Source organism: Lepidochelys kempii, chromosome 3 (genome assembly GCF_965140285.1).
Source record: "Lepidochelys kempii isolate rLepKem1 chromosome 3, rLepKem1.hap1, whole genome shotgun sequence".
Taxonomy (NCBI): domain Eukaryota; kingdom Metazoa; phylum Chordata; order Testudines; family Cheloniidae; genus Lepidochelys; species Lepidochelys kempii.
The window spans coordinates 204,896,150-204,918,995 of NC_136382.1; positions in this window are offsets into that span (position 1 = coordinate 204,896,150).

Consider the following 22,846-nt stretch of genomic DNA (forward strand, 5'->3'; position numbering starts at 1 on the left):
TCCAACGTCCAGTGGTGCCAACGCTCACCACTTGGACCGCGGCTGAGCCAGTTTCACAATGACATGAGAAACTCCAGCCCTCCTCCAATTTCTAGCCCTGCCCAGGGGGAAGGCCCCTCTGATTGGTTGCCTCTTCCACTTCCCTGCCTCCTGGGGAAGAACAGCCAATCAGGGCTGCTTTGGCGGCAGGGAGAGCTCTCCCCTCCCCAGCCCTGCGGGACCCAAAAGGAGATTTGGGGTAAGGGAGAGCAGAGAAGGGAGCAGAAAAACCCCATCAGCTTGGGGCGACTCTGCTCCCTCCTCACCCCCCCCCCCATGAGCAATGGACCAGTCTGCTCTCAGCTCCTCCTCCCACCCCTCTCCATTCCTGCGACACTGACCGGGGTGGGGGTGGAAGACCTCTAGATCTGCAGGAGGAGCAGAGATGCAGTGAGGGGCACAGGGTGGTTGTAGGGCAGGGGGGCTGGGCAGTAGTAATTGCTGGGCTGGGGAGCAGGCAGATTTGGGGCTGGGGGCGCAGAATGAGTTAGAATTTGGGGGGTTAGGGAGAAGCTGGAAGCTTCGCCCCACCTGGCAGCCAGTGAGCGCGCCGAGAGCAGGGGCCAAATCACCTCACAGTATAAAATCGGGAGAGATGGCGGCACTTGTAACCGTCTCACACACACACTGGGGTGAGCAGAGGGGGGTCAACAATCAAAAGGCAGCCCCAAACCCCCACGCGTCACCTTTAAAAACAAAAACCAATTCCTGATTTTGGGGGCAGTCCTCATGATTTTTTGAAATCTGACTCATAATTTTTGACCCTTTGGAAGTTAGCAATATGGTTTCTGGCACTTGTTTTGATGACCTCTTCCTTGCCCTCAAGCAGTCTGCTTACACATGTCCGGCCGCCATCCATCATCTCTTCTACAAGATGCCTCCCTCCACAACTTGTTTGCAGTGGTGTTGTAGCCCTGTTGGTCCCAGGATATTAGCGAGACAAGTTGGGGGAGGCGATCTCTTTTATTGGACCGACTTCTGCGGGGGAAAGAGAAGCTTGCCAGTGACCCAAAGAAGAGCTTTATGGGACTCCAAAGCTTGTCTCTTTCACCTACAGAAGTTGCTCCAGTAACAGAGATTACCTCCTGCACCTTGTCTTTCCCTTCACAACTGACTGCTGTATGGAAAACACTAAGATACCCGGGGCCAAATCCTCAGCTGGTGTAACTGGGCACAGCTTCAGCTTTATGCTGATTTATACGAGCGGAGACTCTGAGGAGGTACAGATGCCCTGAATACCGCCCAATGCATTTCATTATAGCAACTTCCCCATTGCTTTCTGTGTCTTGCTGGAGGATCCTGAACATTTTAATGTGGTGAAAGTGAAGCCTCAGTCTGGCAAGCTCATACGAACATTCCTAAAAGAAGCTATGGCCAAGTAATACATTCTGTTCTGGAGGTGGGGGTGCCGTGTTAAACATGGTTCCTGTTACAGCAATAAACCGGAAGGTGTGCAATAAAACAGTGTAATGGAACGCAGATTACATTGAATTGCTCCAAGTGCTAGAATTGAACAGGAAATGATTAAATACTCTTTTACTGTAAAGGAGGAAAGTGGTGTGCTCCAAAACTTCTTAGCAATTACCGAGGTTTTAGCAATTACTTATTCCTATCATGGAATTTGGCTTGAAACAATAAGAATTAATCCCGTGTCCTGAAATCTAGTGTTTAATTAGTATAGTGAGTCATTAGAAACATCATCAGCTGGCAAGTGAGATCAAGAGTTCCATGTACTGTGTTAATAATGTATCATGGGCTTTCATATATGTCTGAATGCATGGCATTTTGCAAAGGCATACCATGTCCATGCTCACATTGCTCTGAATATTGTCAGCTGGACGTGACACACCAGTAGTTGAAACCAACTTGTAACTTACAGATGAGGCAATGCTTATGTCTTAGGTTGGTCTTGTGGTAAAACCACTGGGCTGGGACTCAGGAGATCTAGATTCCATTCTTGGCTATGTCACAGACTTCCTGGGCCTCAGTTTTCCATCTGTAAAATGGGAATGATAAATCCTTCTTTTCTGTCACCATTTTTCTGTCATGTCCGTTTAGACTGAAAGCTCTTCGGGCCAGGGACTGCCCCTTACTGTGTGTTTATGCAGTGCCTAGCACAATGAGGCCTGATCTTAGTCAGGGCCTCTAGGTGTTACTGTAACATAAATAAATAACAAAAGTTATGCAACTATCAACTCATGCACTATTTAAAAAAAAAAATCAACCTACCATAAAAATCTCTCTTTCCACTTCCTCTGTGTGAAATTCCCCCACACCTAAATTTCTTTGGTCTGAGGCCAAGTCTGGACTGTTGACAGGTTTAAGGAGTAATGTCTTATAGCCCGTTTGGACTGGGAATGGAAATTTTGTACCATGGGATAGGAGATATTCACGGCTTTCCAGTGAGTGCTTGTTTCTAACCCTGACAGGTCCTTGAGATCTAGAACTTTAAAGGCCATGGCATTTGCATGTCCAGAAAAGCTATTTGAGGTCATTGTAGAGGATCTCAAACTGATTGTTTTTCACTTGTTTCTGCTCAGTCAGACTCATGGTAACTGTAAAAATTGGGATTTCCATCCAAATTGGCATGAAAAGTCAAAACATTTTGTGGAAAGGAAAGCTTGAAAATATTTCAGTTCGGAAATGGTGAAACAGTTCTGATTGAAATAAAACATCTTGACATTCCTGAATTCAGAACTGTGCTTTTTTTTAATTTGGTGAATGGAATTGAAAACATTTCATTTCAGCATGGTTCAACTTTAATCTGTGTCCCTGCTGTGTCCCCCTGCTGTAGTACCTCATGGGAGACGTAGTTTAAGTTGCTCATGCCTTCATTATCCTCCCTGGGCGAGTTTCCCTGGTCAGATTATATCTCACATGAAAAGTGAAAATTTTCAGAAAAAAAAATATTTTGCCAAAATCAAAACATTGATTTTGCAGAAACTGCATTTTCTGCAAACAAAATAAGAAACCAAACCCACTATATCAATGGACAATTCCCAACCAACTCAAGTGTAACTAAGGGAATTGGAAAGGTAGAAAATAGTAGTCCCAACAAAAATTTGAAAACAGTTTTAAAACCTTCTGAATTTGTGAGACAAACTGGGTGAGATAATACCTTTTAATTGGACCAACTTCTGTGTGTGAGAGAGGCAAGCTTTTGAGCGATACAGAGCTCTTCTTCAGGTCAAAACACAGGGTCTCTACTTGCCAGGTGATGATGTTTCTGGTGACTCAGTATACTAACAACTAAATGCCGTACTGTAGCACACAGGATTAATTCTTAGTTTTTCAAGCCAAACTCCATGGTAGGAATAGGCTGATGGTAACTGCTAAAACCTCAGTAATTGCTAAGAAGTGTTGGTGCACACCACTAGCTTGGCTACAACAATACTGCATAGATCCTGACTGTGTGTAAAATAGGTGCCATACAGAAAATATACAATGGTGTGGTGTAAAGGTTTTACAGGCCTTCATTGAGATGATTAGCGAAACTCAATTGTGGTTTTCACCTCTCAAGTGGTAAGAAAATATATATGGAAATTTGATTAAATTTTGAAAAATGACAACATCTCCCCCAGCTTTAGTGTTGAAAATTACTGGGAAAAATATTATTGAAAAATGTCTTTGTTTTGGGGCAGAAACTGAATTTCCAATGAAAATGTCCGGTGAAAACTCAAAATTTGGAAAATGCCCACCAGCTGGACTCATGAGTGATATGGCCATTCCCAACTCATGCTTATGAAATCTTTATATAACACTTCATGTATCCTCCTGTATATTCTCTCTTGCTCTCATTGGTTGTGAATTTTCGTGCCTGTGACTTAGGTTGGATCAACAGCTTTGGAAGGTCCCTCCTTATCAATATAATAATAATTAATAATATTATGTCTTGCCTTGCTGCCTAAGAGCCCCAATCACAGACAAGGACTTCATGGTACTAGGCACTGTACAAACACATAACAAAGAGACAGTCCCTGCCCCCAAAAGCTTACAATCTAAGTAGAGGTCGAAAGACAACAGGTGAATATAGACAGACAAAGGGGACACAAGGAAACAGTGAGACAACACTAGACAACTTGATAGCAGTCTTAGCATATCAGCTGTCTAACTATTGTCAAGTGTTCTGTAGGCATCACAGCAAAGGAGAATTTTAAGGAGGGATCTCCAGAAGATCCATTGCCCAGGACAAAGTGAAGCAGTTTATCCCAGGCTCACTTACAGAATTCTCTCATACCCTTAACTGGTGGGACAGTGCTAAGTGCTCTGTGGAGCATATTCTGATCCCATTAATACCATCGGACTCCACAAATGCTATCAGTGCTACTCAACTTGAGCAAAGGGAATCAAGATCTGCCCGAATGGCAATGCCTATGAATGAATGAGAACACTGTGTCCCCTCTTCTAAAGTTGTCCTGTGGGTGCCTACTGGGTGCCAAAGTCTGTACTGTACTAGACTTTGGTGAAGCACAGCTAAAAACACCAGAAGAAACAGAATTCACAAAATTATCCCTCCCGCTTTATTGGAAGAACTTCTCTTAGGAGGAAATCCACCTCCCAGAACCCAACTGAATCCTGAAAAGATCCACAGGAGGTCAGGAGAAGGAGGAATCCTTCTCCTAAGACATGGAACAACAGTAGAGCTATTCCACAGAAGCTATTCCCTCCTCATGCCCCCCGTTACAGAGGAGAGGCAGGCAAGAGAATGTGTGGTGCAGGTCATTAGTCCCTCCTCTGGTTCACACTGCGCCACAACCAAACTCCCCTATCCCCTGCTGCACAGAGACCCACCCCAAGAAGGATGTGCAAGTCTCGTGCATAACCCCTACAGTCCTAGAAACCTTATATTGCTGTAGCACACTGGTTCCGCTGCCAGGGGCTTTCAGCACCTGTAACAGGACTCAGGATTTACCCTCTATGGAGAGAAGAAAATATGCTTATCTTGTAACGCCTCCTGCTCTGCACGTGTCTGGGTGAAAAACTATGTTTGCTCAATCTGGATTTAGGGAAACTGTCCCCTGCACTGTATTTGTTTATCTGCTAAGCAATCAATGGGTGAGGCTTTGCATCTTTTGACAGCTGGCTAATGAAAATACGTCCTGTCCTCCCTACAATATGGTCAACCTAGAGTTTCATCTTCAAGCATGAAGCTTTTCTCAGTGGTGCATCTTTTTGGATTCAGCAACTATGGAGCTACAAACCCACTCCTTCTTGATTTCATGAACTGTCTGAAGTAATTTCATATGAGATACAGTACTAGTGCTGAAGGCTTATTGCTTAGACTTCCTTACCACAACTGGTATGCGTTAAGGTAATGCATTCAAAGCACCTGTAATCTAATACATGGAGGGTGAAATCCTGGTCCCACTGAAGTCAAAGGGAATTTGACTGGATACTCATCATTTTTGAATGTATTATTGTGAAACACTCACTGAGTCCGTAGGGCTCATTTTCAGTGTAACATTAAAAAATATTCCTTTCTGTTGGTATAATTAGATTTATTATTTGTATGATGGTGGCACCTAGAGGTCGCATCTGAAATCAGTTCCTTCCAGACCAGTGCTAGGTGCAGACCAGTTCATACACGTGGACAAAGATAGCCCCTCTCCCAGGAGCTTACCTTCTCGACAGGAAAAGGGGAGGAGGCAGCAAGGATTGGGGGGAACTTGGACACAAAGAAACCCAGATCTCACAGGAAGTCTGTGGGAGAGCCATGTAGAGTAGAACCTCGGCGTGACGAACACCTCAGGAATGGAGGCTGCTTGTGAACTCTGAAATGTTCAGAACTCAGAACAAAACGTTCTGGGTGTTCTTTCAAAAGTTTACAACTGAACGTTGACTTAATACAGATTTGAAACTTTACTATGCAGAAGAAAAATGCTGCTTTTAACCATCTTAATTTAAATGAAACAAACAGAAACAGCTTCCTTACCTTGTCAAATCTTTTTCTTTCTTTTTTACTTTCCGTTTATTATTTTAGTAGTTTACATTCAACACAGTACTGTTCTGTACTGCTTTTTTGGTTTGGTCTCTGCTGCTGCCTGATTGCATACTTCGGGTTCCAAATGAGGTGTGTGGTTGTTGACTGGCCAGTTTGTAACTCTGGTGTTCATAACTCCAAGGTTCAACTGTATTGAACTTGCCTCTCTTGAGTTCTGGTTTATTGCCTTAACTCCAAGACCACCCTTTTCCCTAAAAATTGCTGCTAATGCCCCATATCCTACTTTCTGTCTTCTCACTCCAACTATTCTGGTAGTAGCATTATGACAAACAGCATTAGTATCTTCTGAAAGTTCTCTCCCTTATGCTCCTCTAATGTGGCCTTTATCTGTAGTCTTTACATTCTCCCCATGCTTCCTGCAGGACTCTCCTATGTGGGGAACCCATATTTAATAATGGGCTCTTCCATCTAGCTGGGAAAGGTATAACAGGATCTAATGGCTGGAAGTTGAAGCTAGACAAATTCAGACTGGAAATAAGGCTTACATTTTTAACACTGAGAGTAGTTAACCATTGGAACAATTTACCAAGGGGTCATGTTGGATTCTCCATCTCTGATCATTTTTAAATCAAGACTGGATGTTTTTCTAAAAGATCTGCTCTGGGAATTAGTGTGGGGAAGTTCCCTGGCCTGGGTTATACATGAGGTCAAACTAGGAGATCACATTGGTCCCTGCTGGCCTCTTCTGCTTAGCCTAGATACAATGTGCTTCAAATGGCACCTGAACAGGATTCATCACAGAATTTGGTCCTTGGAACCTATGACTCTCTGAACTGCAGCCTGTGATCATCGTTAGGTAAATGGTTGTAAACTTTAGTATTCTGTCTCTTGTACCAAAACACATTTAATGGTTTATTTTTTCATGTCAGAAGCAAAAATCCACCTTGAGATAAAGCCGAAGGACAAAGAGGGTGTCCCCATCACCTGAGTCCATAATGCATGTGCGTACTGCTCATCAAGTACTATCTATCATTATTGTGTATTACTGTAGCATGTAGGACCCCCAGTCATGGACCAGGACCCCACCGTGCTAGGCACTGTACAAACACAGAACAAAAAGCCCTTACACTATAAGTGGTGGCAGAATCATCTAATTTATTTTATTTAGATGGTATCTTTCCACTCTGCCCTACGTAAGGGGTTTGCATGTAACCGCCGCACCCAGGGGCAACCCAGAGCATGAGTCCTTCCCTGGGCCCCACCCTGCTCTAGGTGTGAGGAGTAAATTTCTTTTGTCCTCTTTGTGGAGCAGTTTTCTCACCCCTGTGACCTCAACCAGTTACTCTGGTTGGCAAGCCAAGGGGGTGGAGCCAGGCTCTCCTCCCACTTCCCGCCCCTCTCCCCCTCCTCCTCTGTCACTCCCTTGCAATGGAGGGTGCCTGGCAAGTGCCCCCTGCTCTCTCCTACTGCCCACTGTGTTGACAGTCACGCTCTGTGCAAGGCACTGAGGAGGCCCTTTACCCTGGCACTTTCAAGTAAGGGCTAGGACAAGCTGGGGCATAGGTTTATACAGGGCAAAAAAGATCATGTATCCCCTCACTCCAGGTGCCCTTAACCTCATTTGAAATACCTGTACGTCAAAGTGTCTTCATTCTGAATATGCTGGAGAAGGGCTGAATTGCCATTTTGCGATTGTTACACATTTTGCTGTCACCGCAGATGCCACTTCCCTTCTCGTTTGCTGGGAGATTTAATCCATCTATCATCTGCAGAGTCCTAGAGAGATTTTGTCTTCAGCATTGCACAGAGACCTATGCAAGAAAATACAGGGGGAGCCAGACTAGCTGTGAGCTGGCAGCATTTCCAGCCCTTGTCATGGTTCGCCAAAGCAGCTTTCTCCAGAAAAGCCAATAATGTATATGTGATGAGGGGGCTCATTAACCAGAGATTTTGAATTCCTCAGGACTGGCTGGGAACCGTTGCCTGTGGTTCGTCAGACGAAGGCTTTGTCAATGGCGTGCTAACTCGCTTTTAAATCATAGACCCAAATCCTCAGCTGGTGCAAATCAGTGCAGCTCCATTTATTTCACTGGGGCTAGGCTCAGGATCTGGCCCGGTACCTGTCGAGCGATATCTGCATGGTGTCTCCTCCCAGAACTGACTAAAAGGACGGCCCCTTGGTTACTCAGCTGTCGGTGTATTCAGGGTCAGAGTCGCAGACGTGAGTGACCAGAACAAGTTTTACTGCTTTGTGCTAACGGCAGCCGCAGAGGTGTAGCACACCCTTAGTCACTGTAGCGCTCTCATGGCTGGGCTTCTCCATCTTATGAGCCTCTCCTGCCTGAGCTAAAAGAGTGAGGTCACCGAACAGCCTGCTACAGCCTTGGTGAGGTGACCAAGGTCTTTCCGCTCAGGAAGTAGAGGCAATATTTAGCCTCCAGAACCTCACAAGGCCTGGCAGCCAGGAAAGAAGCTTCATTTGATTTATAAGCTGAGCACAACTGATAAGGAATCACTGAGGCACATTAAACACGCGATCTCAAGGTGCTGCTTTAGAGTCTCTTTTCAGAGGTGAACTGCATTTGCCTGCCTGCCTATAGGTTAATGCCAAGGAGCTAGATCCTCAGCGGGTGTAAATCAGCATAGCTCCATTGACATCAGTGTGGTTATGCCTGTTTACGCCAGCTGGGAATATGGCCCTCCTTTTTACTGCTGGCAGCTAGAATGTACCCACCATTGGACAAATGGGAGTGCTTATGGGGAAAAGGATTTCTCCATACAGTCAATTCTATGCTCTGATAAATAGGGCTGCAAAAAATTTCAGTGAAAGGAAACTTTTATTTACAGAAAATCTGAAAACCCAAACCCCAAATTTCATTGTTTCCAAAACCAAAAACACAAGAACAAAAAAACAATTTTGGGGTTTGTCCTCACTGGACAGGAGGAGGTTAAGGAGCAGCTCTGGGCTATGGAGGCTCTGCCCCTGCAGAATATACTCAGGATAGAGGCAGGCTTTAAAAGGCAGCGAGACAGCTCAGTGATGGGCTGGCAGAGGAGGGAGAAGGACATGCTCTGGGAGCTCGAGGGAAGGACATGAGCTGAGCCCACACCAAGCCAGGGAATTGAGGAGCAACAGGAACCAGGGCTGGAAGCCAGCATTCCCCAGGGGCGGCTGACGGGGATGCAGAATGAGGGAGGAAGTGACCCAGGGAAGCTGACTTGAGGCTGACGAAAAACACCATCAGGCGAGCGAAACGGAACCAGCCTCCCAGGACCCTGGGTTGGAATCCGGTGGCGTGGGAGGGCCCGGGTTCCCCCAGAACTGTGCCCACGAGGCGGGGTTGCCGCCGGGGAAGAACTGTTGGGTGTGACTTCTGCCTTGGGCCCTAACCGCTGGGCAGGAGAACCTGCTCCTCCTCACAGGATTTCAGACAACCCCCCTCCTCCCCCACAACATTTTAAATGAAAATTGGTGGGAGTTTTTTTGGTGAAAATTTCTATTTTTATCTAGAAGCCCTTTTCCAGCTAAACAAATAGTTTGCGGGGGGATGGATGCACTGCACTGATGGAGCGGACATCACTCCTCTGCCTTCCGCTTCTCCCCACCCAGCTCAAACTCTGCTTTTCATCCATGCTCCCTCTGTGTCTCCCACATTCCCGCTCACAGGCCATGCTCCCACCTGCAGCCCTATGGGCCCCTGGGTTTCCCCCAGACCCCCATGCACAAACCTGTTCTCTGCCTGAGCCCCACAGCCCTGCCCCCACTTTCCTCTGAAAACTCCCATGCCCCTGCAGCTCCACTCCTCAGGGTGGCCCTAATCCTGCACACACACAAGCATATGAGTAAACTTACTCAGGCAAGTCTGTGGGGCTACTCTGCTGAGTAAAGTTGCACGTATTCTTGAATGTTTGCTCCTTACCAGTAGGGCTGTCTGTGGGGAGGGAATCCTTTCATCCTCCAAATCAAAGCTTCTGTGTTTTTTTAAAGCCAGAAGAGGGCACTGTGATCACCTACCACAGTGTTTCTCAGCCTTTTGGATACCAGGGACTGGCTTGCGTCAGGGAGATCTCAGGGACCCGTCATTGAGAAACACTGCTCTAGCCTGATCTCCTGCATGACATAGGCCAGAGAACTGCACCCAATCATTCCTGCAGGGGCGGGAGTGATACTGCCTTTTTACCTGGGTGACCATGTTTGAGTCCAACAACTTGTGGTTGAATCAGACTGCATTTTGTAAAAAGACGTCAATCTCCATTTAAAACCTTCAAGTGGCGCTGAATTTATCCCTGCCTTTATTAAGCCGTTAATTACTTTCACTATTAAAAAGTTGCACCCCAGCTAATACATCTTGTTATACCTTTGTCTGCTAGCTTAGAGAGAGCCCTAAAATCAGATATCTTCTCCTGGGTAGGTACTTAAGAGGTGGTTTGATCAATCTATTACCTTCTCTTTGATAAAATGAATAGAGTGAACTCCTTAAATCTCTCATTGTAAGGCATGCTTTCCAATCAAGGTATTTTAATAGAGATGAGAGAACACTGAGGACTAATAGCAAGATCTGATTTTAAAAATAAACTGTAGCAGCGCAAACATGTTCGTGATTGTGATGCTGTATGATTGAAACATGACCATTTATATCACAAATATTGCCACTCTTAAACAATTGCCACAAATCTTGTACAAAGTATATCATGTAAGGTGTCAACGGAAAAGTTATGATTTGCTGAGTAAGATTATCCTATTTATATGCATGTATCATTTTTGTATCTGAAGTTATGAAAATAGGCTATATAGAGCTATATCTCAACTGTATTTGCTCCTGGGATAACACCCACAAAGTAGTTTACATCCAGGCTAGCCAGCACATTGTGAATGGACCATTCAAGCTGGTGGCCCATTAAAGAACACAATAGGCCACAGAAGAAGCTTGTCCCTGCCCGGTGAGCCTTCCTGTGGACCCTTTAGCCAGAATATGGGTAATGGCTGTTCCTATGAGTCATCAAAGCATGCAAAGGCATGTGACTAGCTCATGTGGCCCTGGACTCCATCTTGTGCCTGTAATTTTCCACAAACTAAGTCTGGGAGCAGTCCATCCATTTACATATAAAGGACCCTGGAAGCTTCTCCGTTTTGCCTCTTTCCTGCTCTGATTTTTGGACTTGTGCTAAAGGAAGCATTTCAATCAATGGACTGAGGACCTTCCAATCTTTTGGAAATTACTAGAGACTTTACGAGCCAGCAGTCTGTAACAGCACTGCTACAAACCTGCTCCAAGAACTTTGCAATGGTTGTATGTATTTGACTTCCTTCACCATTTTAACTCTCTCCTCTTTCTTTTCTCTTATAAATAAACCTTTCCATGTTAGGTACTAAAGGATTAGCAGCAACGTGATTATTGGGTAAGATCTAAGTTATACAGTAAAAGCTGTTTTATCCAGAATGTTGGGGGAATGGGGGGTGCTGGTAAGTTAAACATGTCAGTTAACTAAGAGGGTGTGGGATAGGGTGCAGGGCGCGGGCTTTGGGAGGGAGTTTGGGTGTGTGAGGGTCGATTGGGGTGCGGGGTGCTGGGGGCTGCTCCTAGATGGAGGCAGTTCCCAGCCAATGGGAGCTGTGTTGCTAGTGCTCGGGGAGGGGCGGGGGCAGCGCGCAGATCCACCTGCCGCACCTCTACCTAGGAGCAGTCAGGACAGGTCGCTGCTTGCGGGGAGCTGCCCTAGGAGAGCAGCCCCAGGATCCAGCACCCCGCGCCTCCTCCCAAGACCCCTCCCGCACCCAGACTCTCTCCCAGAGCCTGCACTCCACACTCCTTCCCATGCCCAAACCTGCTGCTGGCCCCGCACTGACCGGAATATAAACTGGAATTTCAGTGAAGATCAGAAATGCTGGTTTATAGAGCTTTCCAGTTGGTGAAGTGCCGGATAAATCAGCTTTTGCTGTCTATTGACCTATGTGGCTAAGCTCTTGGGATTAGAAGGATCCTTCGTTTGATGAAATTGGTTTTAAATAACCACTCATCACAAAGTCCAGTGTCTGGGTGGTGAAGTGAGTGCTGGAATGCTAAAGGAGACTGCATTTCTGACTTCTTGTTAACCAGTGTGGTGAGACAGAAATTTACTTTTGTTACTGGCTTGATATATCTGATGGTAGAAAAACCACCAGTGTGGGATGAGTCTTCCCTATTTCTCAGTAGTTTGTCCTGAACCTGTCATCCACCACTGTGACCCACTGGGGCACGGTGACAGTGATGCATTGCTCTTTGGATAACTTTTACATAGATCAAAATTTTTTCCCCATTTTCAATGTCCCTTTGATGAAGAAATTGGACTGACTTCCCTTCTCTGCAAAGGATTTTGGGTAAGGAAGCTCTCTGTCAAACACTGAGCTCTCCCCGCTTCCTTCTCACCTCCCCTTCCCTCCCCCAGCTAGGGACTCAGAGTTGCAAGGCTGGTGCAGAAGGGTCACCTGGAAGAACCTCAGCTTGTTCTAAGATGGATGGAGAACTTTGGATGGGCAAATAGGCTGATGTTATGGAATGATATCCTTTGTTGTTGTTTTAGTTCTTTAGAAGGGGGGCATGGATCAGCATTCATGTCGCGCTCCCCGTCAGTGCCCGGGCTGGGAAAGCTAATGATCCAAGCAACGGACCAAATTCGGTGATGAATCCTGGTCACGTGCCACCTGAGGCACATTGCACATACTCGAAGAAGAAGTTATTTAGAATAAATTTTGGATATATGGTTTATTACAACATTCTATAACCCACTAACCCCCTCTTTTTACTGTATGACTGCAGAGGTGTTAATGGGCCAATCTACCTCGAATGGTCCCTTTGGTTGGGTGTATCAGGCCCTTTGAGGCCCCTACTGGAAGCCTAGCAGTCCTACCACACCCCGCCCCTAAAAGGCAGCAGTAGAGGTGGGTCCTCCAGCTTGCCTAGAGAGATTGCCGGGAACAGCCAATCAGAGCCCAGTATAAAAAGGAGCTGCTGGACAGAGCAGACCAGTTGCTGGCTGGAGCCAGAGGAATAAGGATGGTTTAGACAGAGAAGTTGCTGGCTGGAGCAAGGAGGGTGTTCCTGGCCAGCTGTGGGAACACATGTGGGATCTTCAGCCCTGACTTGAAAGTGAAGGTGCAGGGGCTGTGGGGAAGTGGCCCAGGGAACAGTAGCCACAGTGTTAAAAGGGATGCAGCACGTGGCTGCTATTTATAGGGTCCCTGGGCTGAGACCTGGAGTAGTGGGTGGGCCCAGGTCTCTTCCCTGCCCCCCCTCCTCTCCAGCCACAGGTCAAGTGGCCAAAAACCCTAAAGAAGGGAAGTTTAAACAGGTCTGGGGAATGGACTGAGGACCCCAAAGAGGGTCAGCATTTGTTGACTTTGATACCCCCGGAAGGGAACTGAACTGAGAGGGCAACTCAGCTGGGGTCAGTTGAGGCTTGCCAGGAGAAGAAGAGTCTCCAAGGAGGGAAATCCTGGGGGCACTGCTCCATCCCAGAGCCGCGACCCTTTGAAAGCCAGCCCAGCTGGAGGGCTGAGCACTAAGCCTGGTGAGATGGCTAAAGATAGGCCCTGTTGGACTGTTTGGGGATTGAGCCCAGGGACAGGGCTCCCAATAGAGACCCAGCTAAGAGCACTGTGAGAAGACTGTGGGACTGTGTGCCCCGAAAGGGGCCTGTTTTCTTGTACATTTACAGGACATTTCTCAAGATCAGGGGGACAAAGGACAAATAATGTCCCAGGAGGTGAGGGTGGTAGCTGTGATGGCAAAGCTTGCTCCTTCCCATTTTCTCATCTTCCAGTCGTCCAGCTTTGCAGCAGGCAGCTTTCCGCCCAAAGTCTTTTTTAAGGTGAGTGATGGGCAGAAAATCCCATCCCCTTGTTTACCAAATATGATCTTAACACAGTCCTTGAATTATATCAGTAAGCCTTTTTATTTCAACCTGTGGTTTTCGACCTGTGGCTTGCAGACCCCTGGGGGTCTGCAGACTATGCCTAAGATTTCCAGAGGGGTCCACACCTCCATTTGAAAATTTTTAGGGGTCTGCAAATGAAAAAAGGTTGAAAACCACTGACTTAGACTGAGCCAGTCCCTCTGTCTCCCTTTTGCACCTCCCCCCACCCCCAAAATTTATTGTCATAGGTTATTGTAACACTTTATGAACTTTTATCCACTTTCCCACAGTTAGGCTGACCAGTGGGGTAGACCTACCAGGCCCCAGTTATCACTATAGACCTGTCATGGAGGCAGGCACCACTCATCATGAGTAAGGGTATCAGAAGCATGTACTAGGAGTCAAGGGTCTAAAATACATTAGGCCTTTTCTTTTTCATTCTTTTCTCCCTTACACATCCTTCCTTTTCTGTTTCTCCAGCACATCTCTTAATGCCCTTTTATGTCTTTTTGTAAGTTCTGTTCATCTTCGCCTTCTGATCTCTTTTCTGTGTCTGATATCTCTCGAATGGCAAATGCCTTTCAGATCTTAGTTAGAAGCTGAAAGAAGCAAATAACATAATGGAATCTCAGATCTGAGGACTGCAACGGCCTTTCTTCTAGGAGGGGCACCAGTATCTGTTCCATGAATTCTCTCAGATACCAAATGCTGGAAGAGTGTGTTATTGTGGTAACTTATCTCTTTGCAGTAGCCAGGGTCTGAAAACGTTAATTACATGGGGATGCAGTTGGAATGCATAGCTGGCTATTCTTTCCCTTCTCTAAACCACTGAGCTCAGGTCAGAGTGGGTCAGATTAGGAAGGGAATCAAATATATGACCTGGGGATGCAAAACTTTCTGTGAAATTGAGACTCCATGACAAACTCTGAAGATGCATTTTAATCTGCTCTGATTCTCTCAATTAACCTGTGGAAAAGGTACCAAGAAACCATGAGGAGCAAGAAAAGAGATTAGGAGGACAAGAGTTCATGCTAATAACATAACCTACCTAGAGCTTTAATTAAAGCTGCTGCTTCGTTTTTGATAAGCAGTTACTGAGACAATGACCTTTAATTTGCGTGTACAGTTATGCCATTAGGGCCTGATTTGAAGCCCATTGAAGTCAACAGCAAGACTCGCAGGCTGGTCAAGTTCAAATATCACATGCTAAATTCTCTTTTCTCTTGGTTTAATATAGATAAAATTTAAGCATCTGCTCAGGGTAGGGTCTAGCATCTGCTCCTATCTTGATGCTCAGGCTTAGGGCAAGTTATTTGGGAATGTAGCAATGAGCTAAAATATATTAACGGACTATGCTTGCAAAAATGCTGTTTGCTTAAGCAGCTCTAATGAGAATATTCTAGTTGGCACATTGTGTCCGGTCAAGAAAGAGCTGTCATGTTTTGTTTTTTCTATTCTCCCGGAATGCCTTACAACGATTTCTATCGATTGTCTTTGTGAAAATAATGACAGCAGGGTTCATGGAGCTGTAACCTTCTTCTGCAAGGTTTAGGATATCCTGAGAGAGCGCATGTATCCTCTGTTAATAAAAACAAATGTCTGCAAGGAATGCTGCCCTTAATTTAGTTTAATGAACTTTCAAATTGGAGAGGGGTAGAAAGCAAACATGAGCCGGAGGTTCAGCGTGGGCAATCTGCACTGCTCCATTGACGTTAGAGCTGGGTGGGAACTGAGATGTCATCCCCTGGCCCCATGAGCAATTTAGATAAAATCAAACAGTTTTTTCACTTCGGTTGAAAATCTTTAAAGTTGTTCACCAAAAACTTTTTTTTTTTTTTTTTTTGGCAAGTCAAAAATCCCCCAAACTGAAAAACTTTCCATCTGGGTTTTTGACAAAATCCAGAACAATTCCAAAAGAAACAGAATTTTTGTAATGGAAATTTCCGCTCCCTTGAAATGCCATTTTAAAAAAAATATTGTATTGAAAACATTTTGAAAGCTCCAATTGACATTAATGCCAGTTTACACTTGACTAGGATCTGTCCTAGTTAGTTGAAGTGACATAGTTCCAGATCAAGTTGTTCTATCATATACCCTAAAGCACTGGTGAATAAAACCAGGACTGCTCACAAGCCCTTGCTAGATCATATAAGAGCTCATTGTAGCATAAGAAAACAATAAGCTCCGGCATCGGCAGCAGACTTAGGCAGAACTCCTTGCATGGTCATGGAAAGAGCCTCTCTCCTGTTAATAAGAACAGCCTTGATCCTGTAAGATGGCTCAAAGTAAGGGATGAAGAGAGGTGGAGACTATATTCAGAGAGCTGGAGGGAAATATGCTCAGCATGGAGAAGAGAAGTGGACTCCACAGGCGAGTGTAGCGTTCCTGTTTGTAAATCGACTCCTGCAACTAACCTAAGCCATCCAGCCGAGTGTTTGTAGAGTGGTGCCCAGGCAATGGGAATCGGTGGTTAAAGCAGCTAGGGGTAAGCGTTAGGGCAGTAGCAAACCTTACAACCAGACATGCAAAGTGCAAGTTGTTACTCGCGAGTCGGCATCGCTGTGTAAAGTGAGTTGGTTATTAGGAGTATCCAGTAACTATTGTCACAAGGGCAGATGTTGCAGAACAATAGTAATGAAGATGAAACCTGACTGAAAATAAAAGTAAAAGGCCTAGGTATTTCATTCCCCCGCTCTGCCCTCTGGGTTACGGACGCTTACCTTGCAGTATTGTGGCAGAGGGATTCATCAAGTGGTGAATGGCTCAGCAGAGTAATTACAAAAAGGCTCACTTGTGTATCCAAGGCCAAGCTGTCTCTCAAACCTCTTAAGGTACGTCTACACAGCTTGTACACACCCTAGCTCTGCTCAGACTAGAAACCTGGGAATAGCAGTGTGGTGGCAGCGGCAGCTTTGGCTGGTTGCCCGAGTCTGTACCTAGGATCTCAGATGAGGTTGTATCTCCCAGCTGCTGTGTAGACGTACCCTTATGAGAGAGTCTGTTAGGCCAGCTGCAGGGGATGGTTGATAAATAGTTGGTTCAGGGCTTGTTGAGCAATCTGGCCTATATCTTTGGGGACTGCAGATCACGGTAGTACCAATATAGTGTCTTAACTACAGGCAAGGGACAGTTCAAGTAGGTGCCACAAGAAGGGGGAAAGGAGTATAAGGATTTTCTCATAAGAAGGTCAGGGAAGATGCTGACTAGAGCTAGTCAAAACATGGGCTGAGCTTTCACAGGAATGTGTTCCCAGCTGTATTGCTAACATTTAGTAGTTGTTATGGTGGAAGTCACCAGGTTGTGCTGTTACGCATAGTCTTACAAGTCCTTTTCCTTAGTGTGTGAGCAAGCTTTTAGCCTTTGAAGAAATGCTGAATTGTTAGTTTTGTTGTTGCAGATTTTTACAATCCGCTGTATCCAGCAGCAGGAGAATTTGCTTTCTGCCTTGATCCCTATCACTCAAGTCAACCTTGCAGACAGAAGCTTCCTGGATACTAGGCATTGGGATGGGGCTGAGATTTCTGGAAGAGTTGTTTCTGACCAGGAATACTGTATATAGTGTAAATAAAATCTGTTATGCTAAGAATATACCCAGACTCCATGTCACTGATTTGGGAATCCATGTCCTCCAATGGGAAGCTGACCTGTGAACCCCTAGACATGTGCAGAGGAGCAACGTTATTTTATTTTACCTTTCAGGATGATGTTATTGACCTGACCAAAGTGTAGCTATGTTCATGTTATACTATAGAAATGGTATACTGCTCAGTGACTAACACAGAGCGCTGCGTACGTAGGAGACCCCAAGTTATGAGCTCGTTATTGAACGTGAGGTGATGTTACAGAGGTGAGACATCTGCTCATCCAAATAATTTTGGTTTGGAAAATAAAGTTGATGAATCTGGTCCTCTCTTGAAAGTGGATTCCAATGGTTGCAGTAGATTGATACAAACGAATAACTTATTATGGCGACACTGTTTGTGGGGCTATAGTTTCAGGCTGAGTCAGGATTTTGCCTTTGACAGGATCATCAAACCTCTCTGGATTTACATACACAAACAAACGACTTATGTTTATTGTGTGGAGTCTTTTAGCTCTTTGTATTGTATTAATGAGTAAAACCCTGATTATTATTGTACGCTAGTCACATGGGCTGACACATGGCCTTTTGGAAAAGATATAAACATATTTGATTTGCTCAGATCCATGGGAAGCTGGTTTCACAGGTGTTGCCCCCTTTGGACTGCTGAGTTGGAGATATCACAGATAAAAATGTAATTTACATAGTTTTAAAAATTATTATTTGTTAGAGTAGCATCTAGAGAACCCAATGGAGATGAGGGCCCAACTATTTGTTTTCATTTAATTTAGCTTTTGGATATTTTTTTTAATCTTTGGGGGGAGGGGTTGTTTGTTAAAATAAATCTAGCTAAATCTCAGAACTAAAGATAATTTCCAAACGTTTTGTTTAAAAAAGTTGAACTAAAATTTGACTTAGGTTTGGCTAATAAGGGAAAAAAATCTTTTTGCCAAATTTGACCCAAATTTCTGACTAGTTTCTGTTGACCCCCAAATGACATTGGTGAATAAACGATTTGTCCAGAAATATTTGCTCAGCTCTATACTGGAGTTCATAAAGCCGCAAATTCTCTTAGGTGTAAATAAGTGCAGACCGTAGTCCTCAGGTTTTATTTTGCTGTGATCTCATTACTAGTGACAAATATGTGGCTATGATTCAAATTTCTCCCATTTCTTAAACCGCAGCGTCTGGGGAAGATGAGAAGGGGGCTGAAAAATTGATGCCAAGACGTCAGTCACAGTTCAAAATAGAAACAATGAGCACTGGAGGGAAAAAATGCTAATCAGTATTTCAAATGCAGTGGTCTAGGATATCAAGTGCACTTACAACTTAGATAATAACCCATGTCTTCAGTGCATCCTGAGGTATTAAACGTGCACAGGCCCTTAAAAACTGTTACTGGTGACGAGGGCCGTATCAGTACTTGGACAGATAGTATGGAACCTATGCCTGACTTCCCAGGGCCCCAAGAATCCATTCCACTAGGGTGGAATAGCCTAGCCATGCAATGTTTCAGAGGAACAGCCGTGTTAGTCTGTATTCGCAAAAAGAAAAGGAGGACTTGTGGCACCTTAGAGACTAACCAATTTATTTGAGCATGAGCTTTCGTGAGCTACAGCTCACTTCATCAGATGTTTACCGTGGAAACTGCAGCAGACTTTATATACACACAGAAATCATGAAACAATACCTCCTCCCACCCCACTGTCCTGCTGGTAATAGCTTATCTAAAGTGATCAACAGGTGGGCCATTTCCAGCACAAATCCAGGTTTTCTCACCCTCCACCCCCCCACACAAATTTGTGTGGGGGGGTGGAGGGTGAGAAAACCTGGATTTGTGCTGGAAATGGCCCACCTGTTGATCACTTTAGATAAGCTATTACCAGCAGGACAGTGGGGTGGGAGGAGGTATTGTTTCATGATTTCTGTGTGTATATAAAGTCTGCTGCAGTTTCCACGGTAAACATCTGATGAAGTGAGCTGTAGCTCACGAAAGCTCATGCTCAAATAAATTGGTTAGTCTCTAAGGTGCCACAAGTCCTCCTTTTCTTTCTTCTAGCCATGCAATGTACACCAGAGGGTGGGTGGGTGGTGGCATAGGACCACAGTGGCGGCTCTGTTGACCAGGGATTTTTCCTTCACAAGGGGGATCCTTAGGAAGCCATTTAAGGTGACTTTCCATCTTCTTTGCACCACCGGGTCAGCACAGGACAGCTGCAATGGGAACCAAACCCTGGCCCTGCTTCTTTTTATGGAGGCCCAAAGTGGAAACATCTTTTAGCCCTTGTCTTTGTTTCAACATTATATATCATTGGCTTGATTAGCTAGCCTGTTAGGCAGCCCACAAGGGACTGGGGAAGGGAAAATTGGTGCAGAAAACAAACTGGCCCTGAACACCATGATTTCAGGGCACTGCTGTGCGTCTCTGCTCAGTGGAAGTCAGCCACAGAAAAATGGGGAGGGTCTGTGGGAAAGAAGGCATGGTCAGGGGAAAACAGTATCCCCTATATAGCTACGTGAAATTTGCCTTTGCAGCAGGTATAAGGGAGAGTGTGAAAAGCTTAAAGTAAACCTTGAAGGCAGCTTTAATGCTATCATATGGGTCAGAGCGTTTGCTTTTGGAGGTATTATATTGCAAGGTTTCTTGGCAGTACTAAGTTAAAGACCTTTACCCAGCTTCCTCTCTGTAATGTTGATCGTGGCATGAGAGGATCTCACTGATAGGGTACAGTGCAAGTATGCCTCTGACCACCCTGTAGAGGATGTCATCCACATCCTTTTCCTCCTAGCAATGGGAACGTGCTGTCTCAAAAAATGATGCTCCTTTCTAACAGAGCTCTGGGATGCTCTCCTTGAACAGCTTCCCCTTTGAGGCCAGGGTAGCGCTTGCTGTTGGCGGTGGCTGGCTGGTCAAACTTGTATCAAGATTTACTTTGCATGTGTAAAAGTGACCCCTGCCCTTTTCATCCTGATGAGGCAACTGAATTGGGACCAAAATGATACGCAAGTGCAAACTCGGACGGTTACATGTTTATATTGTCTCCTGTGGCACGTGGAGGGTTTTCTTTGACTTGCCTCAGCTGATCCTGCAGGACTTCCGTAGCTGTTATGTCTATGTGATGGAGCCTCGTGTTAGAAAACGCCGGTCACCCTCTTTGCAAAGACTTGGTGAGACGTACCAGGGTGCAATCCAGACTAATGAGTAGATGTGTCCCCCTCTGCCCTGTAACTTGGGATGTCCTTCAAAAACAGCCTCCAGGATGTAAGGCACTCCCAGTTATGTCTGGGGGTGCTGCAGCCAGCCAGCCACACCTTGGCTCTTACCAGCCTTAAAAATTACCTCAGGGTGACCCCAACCCACCCCCAGTGCCAGATTTTCCCCTCAGAAAGGTATGTCCTGTACTGCCCAGCCCCCTCCTGGACAGCGTGAATATACTGAGTCCATTATTCCTTTAAGGGAATAACATACACGCAACTTGTTAGCCCAAATGGAGTTACCTAGACACTTCGACTTGAACACGCTGGATTAGATAACACAATAAAAGAAGTTAATAAACTACAAAGAGAGATTTTAAGTGAGTACGCCTCATGTGGCATAAAAGTCAGAAATGGCTACAAGAAAACCAAAGACAAAACACCTATTGGCGCCTGATTGAACAAATTTATATTCGATGCAAAGCAGTTTCACCACATGCTTCCAGTCGTCTTTCTGACCAAGCTCTTTAGGTCAGAACCCCTCCCCCAGAATCCAACAACTGCTGCCTTTTGCTCTCCAGGTACAGTGACTGCGATGGGCAGGGAGAGAGAAGGGGGTCTCTTGGGGTGTTTGTCCCTCTTTTGATACTTTCAGTCTCCCTCTTGACAAACATTTCCAGCTGAGACCCAGGAGGCACAGAGTCTGTGTGGAAGGATGTTCCCTGCTGGTTTTTTCACCTGTTTGAACATCCTTTGTCTTCCCTTCCTGCTTGATGACCCTGTTTACTGCTTAACTGCAAATGAGCAGAGCTCTGCACATTCCTTTGTTTAGGACAGACCTGTTTGCCAACATCTGTTTGGGCAGGGCTGTGGGGTTTGGAACATGTGTTAATAACACCAACCAGGGGAATCTTATAACTTCACATACAGTGTTGCCACACATATTTTACCAGGACAATACTGACCAGCAAATTATGAGTTTCCAAATGATACCTTACAAGGCATACTTGGTACAAAGATTATTACACTAGTGTGTAGGGCACTAAAAGGGTTATCTGGAGCTGGCAAACTCCATTAAGGTAGCTGGTCACCCTGGAGGGTGGGTCAGGCCCAAGTGAAGATGAGGGAGGAGCTGGGTGGTGAGCATAAAAGGGGGAAGCCCAGATGAGAAAGAGGCTGCATGGAGATGAGGCAGAACTCTGCCATCGCTCTCTGGCTGCTGGAGCGTGGAGGAAAAGCCTAAAGGAGGCAGGTGTATAGTAAGCCCAGGGAGGGGCAGTGGGAAAGTGCCTGAAGGAAGGCCAAGGTAGGAAGAAGCCCAGGGAGACAGCGAGGAGTCTGAGGAGTCTGAGCTACTCTCCGCAGACTCCATGGGGAAGGACGGAGTTTGGAACTGGGCCTCTAGGGACAAAGCCTTGGGAGACATTGCTCCACACCAGAGAGTCCTGCAGAGCCTGGGAAAGGGTGAGGAGCCTGCCGAGGTGTGAGCCCAGATAGGGACAAAGAGTTACGTTTATGTTTATCGGAATCTTTGGACTACATGTGACCTGGCCAGAGGGTGAGTCACAAGCAGAGGCAGACCGCAGCAGTGTTGGAGCTGATGTCAGCAGGGGGCAGTAGAGAAGGAGAGCCTGCTATTCTGTGCCCAGCCTTGAGGGGGCGCACCGGTGCTGGGTCTACTCTTCCGCAGTTCTGTTTACAAAAGTGACTTGGGTACTTTAGGCTCCTCAGTGCCACTGACTTTCAAGGAGACTCCTGGCTAAGTTATTTTTAAAAATGAGACTTAGCCCTCTAAGTCACTAGGCTCCTAAGTCCCATTTTCAAAAGGAATTTAGGGCCAGATTTTTAACAGCATTTAGCCTTTGCTCCGCTCAGCATCGCAAAGCTTAAGTCCCTTAGGTGCTATTGAAAATGTTACCCATAGCCCCTAAGCAACGCACATAGACCAATATTGTCCCTCTGTATGGGCCCACTGTGATGTCCCGCCATAACGTCTTGAAAGCCTTGTGACTCTATTGTAAAGAAGCTGGTGTATCCTGCAGCTGTGTATTATGAATACAGTGTTTAGGGCTGGATGGAGACTTGTACTCTGTGCCCACACAGGGGAGAGAGAACCCTTCTTCCCCATACAACCTTGTGTGGGCTCCCTAGATCTTGGGTCTAATGGGAACCATCATGGCTCCATCGCTCTCTATGAA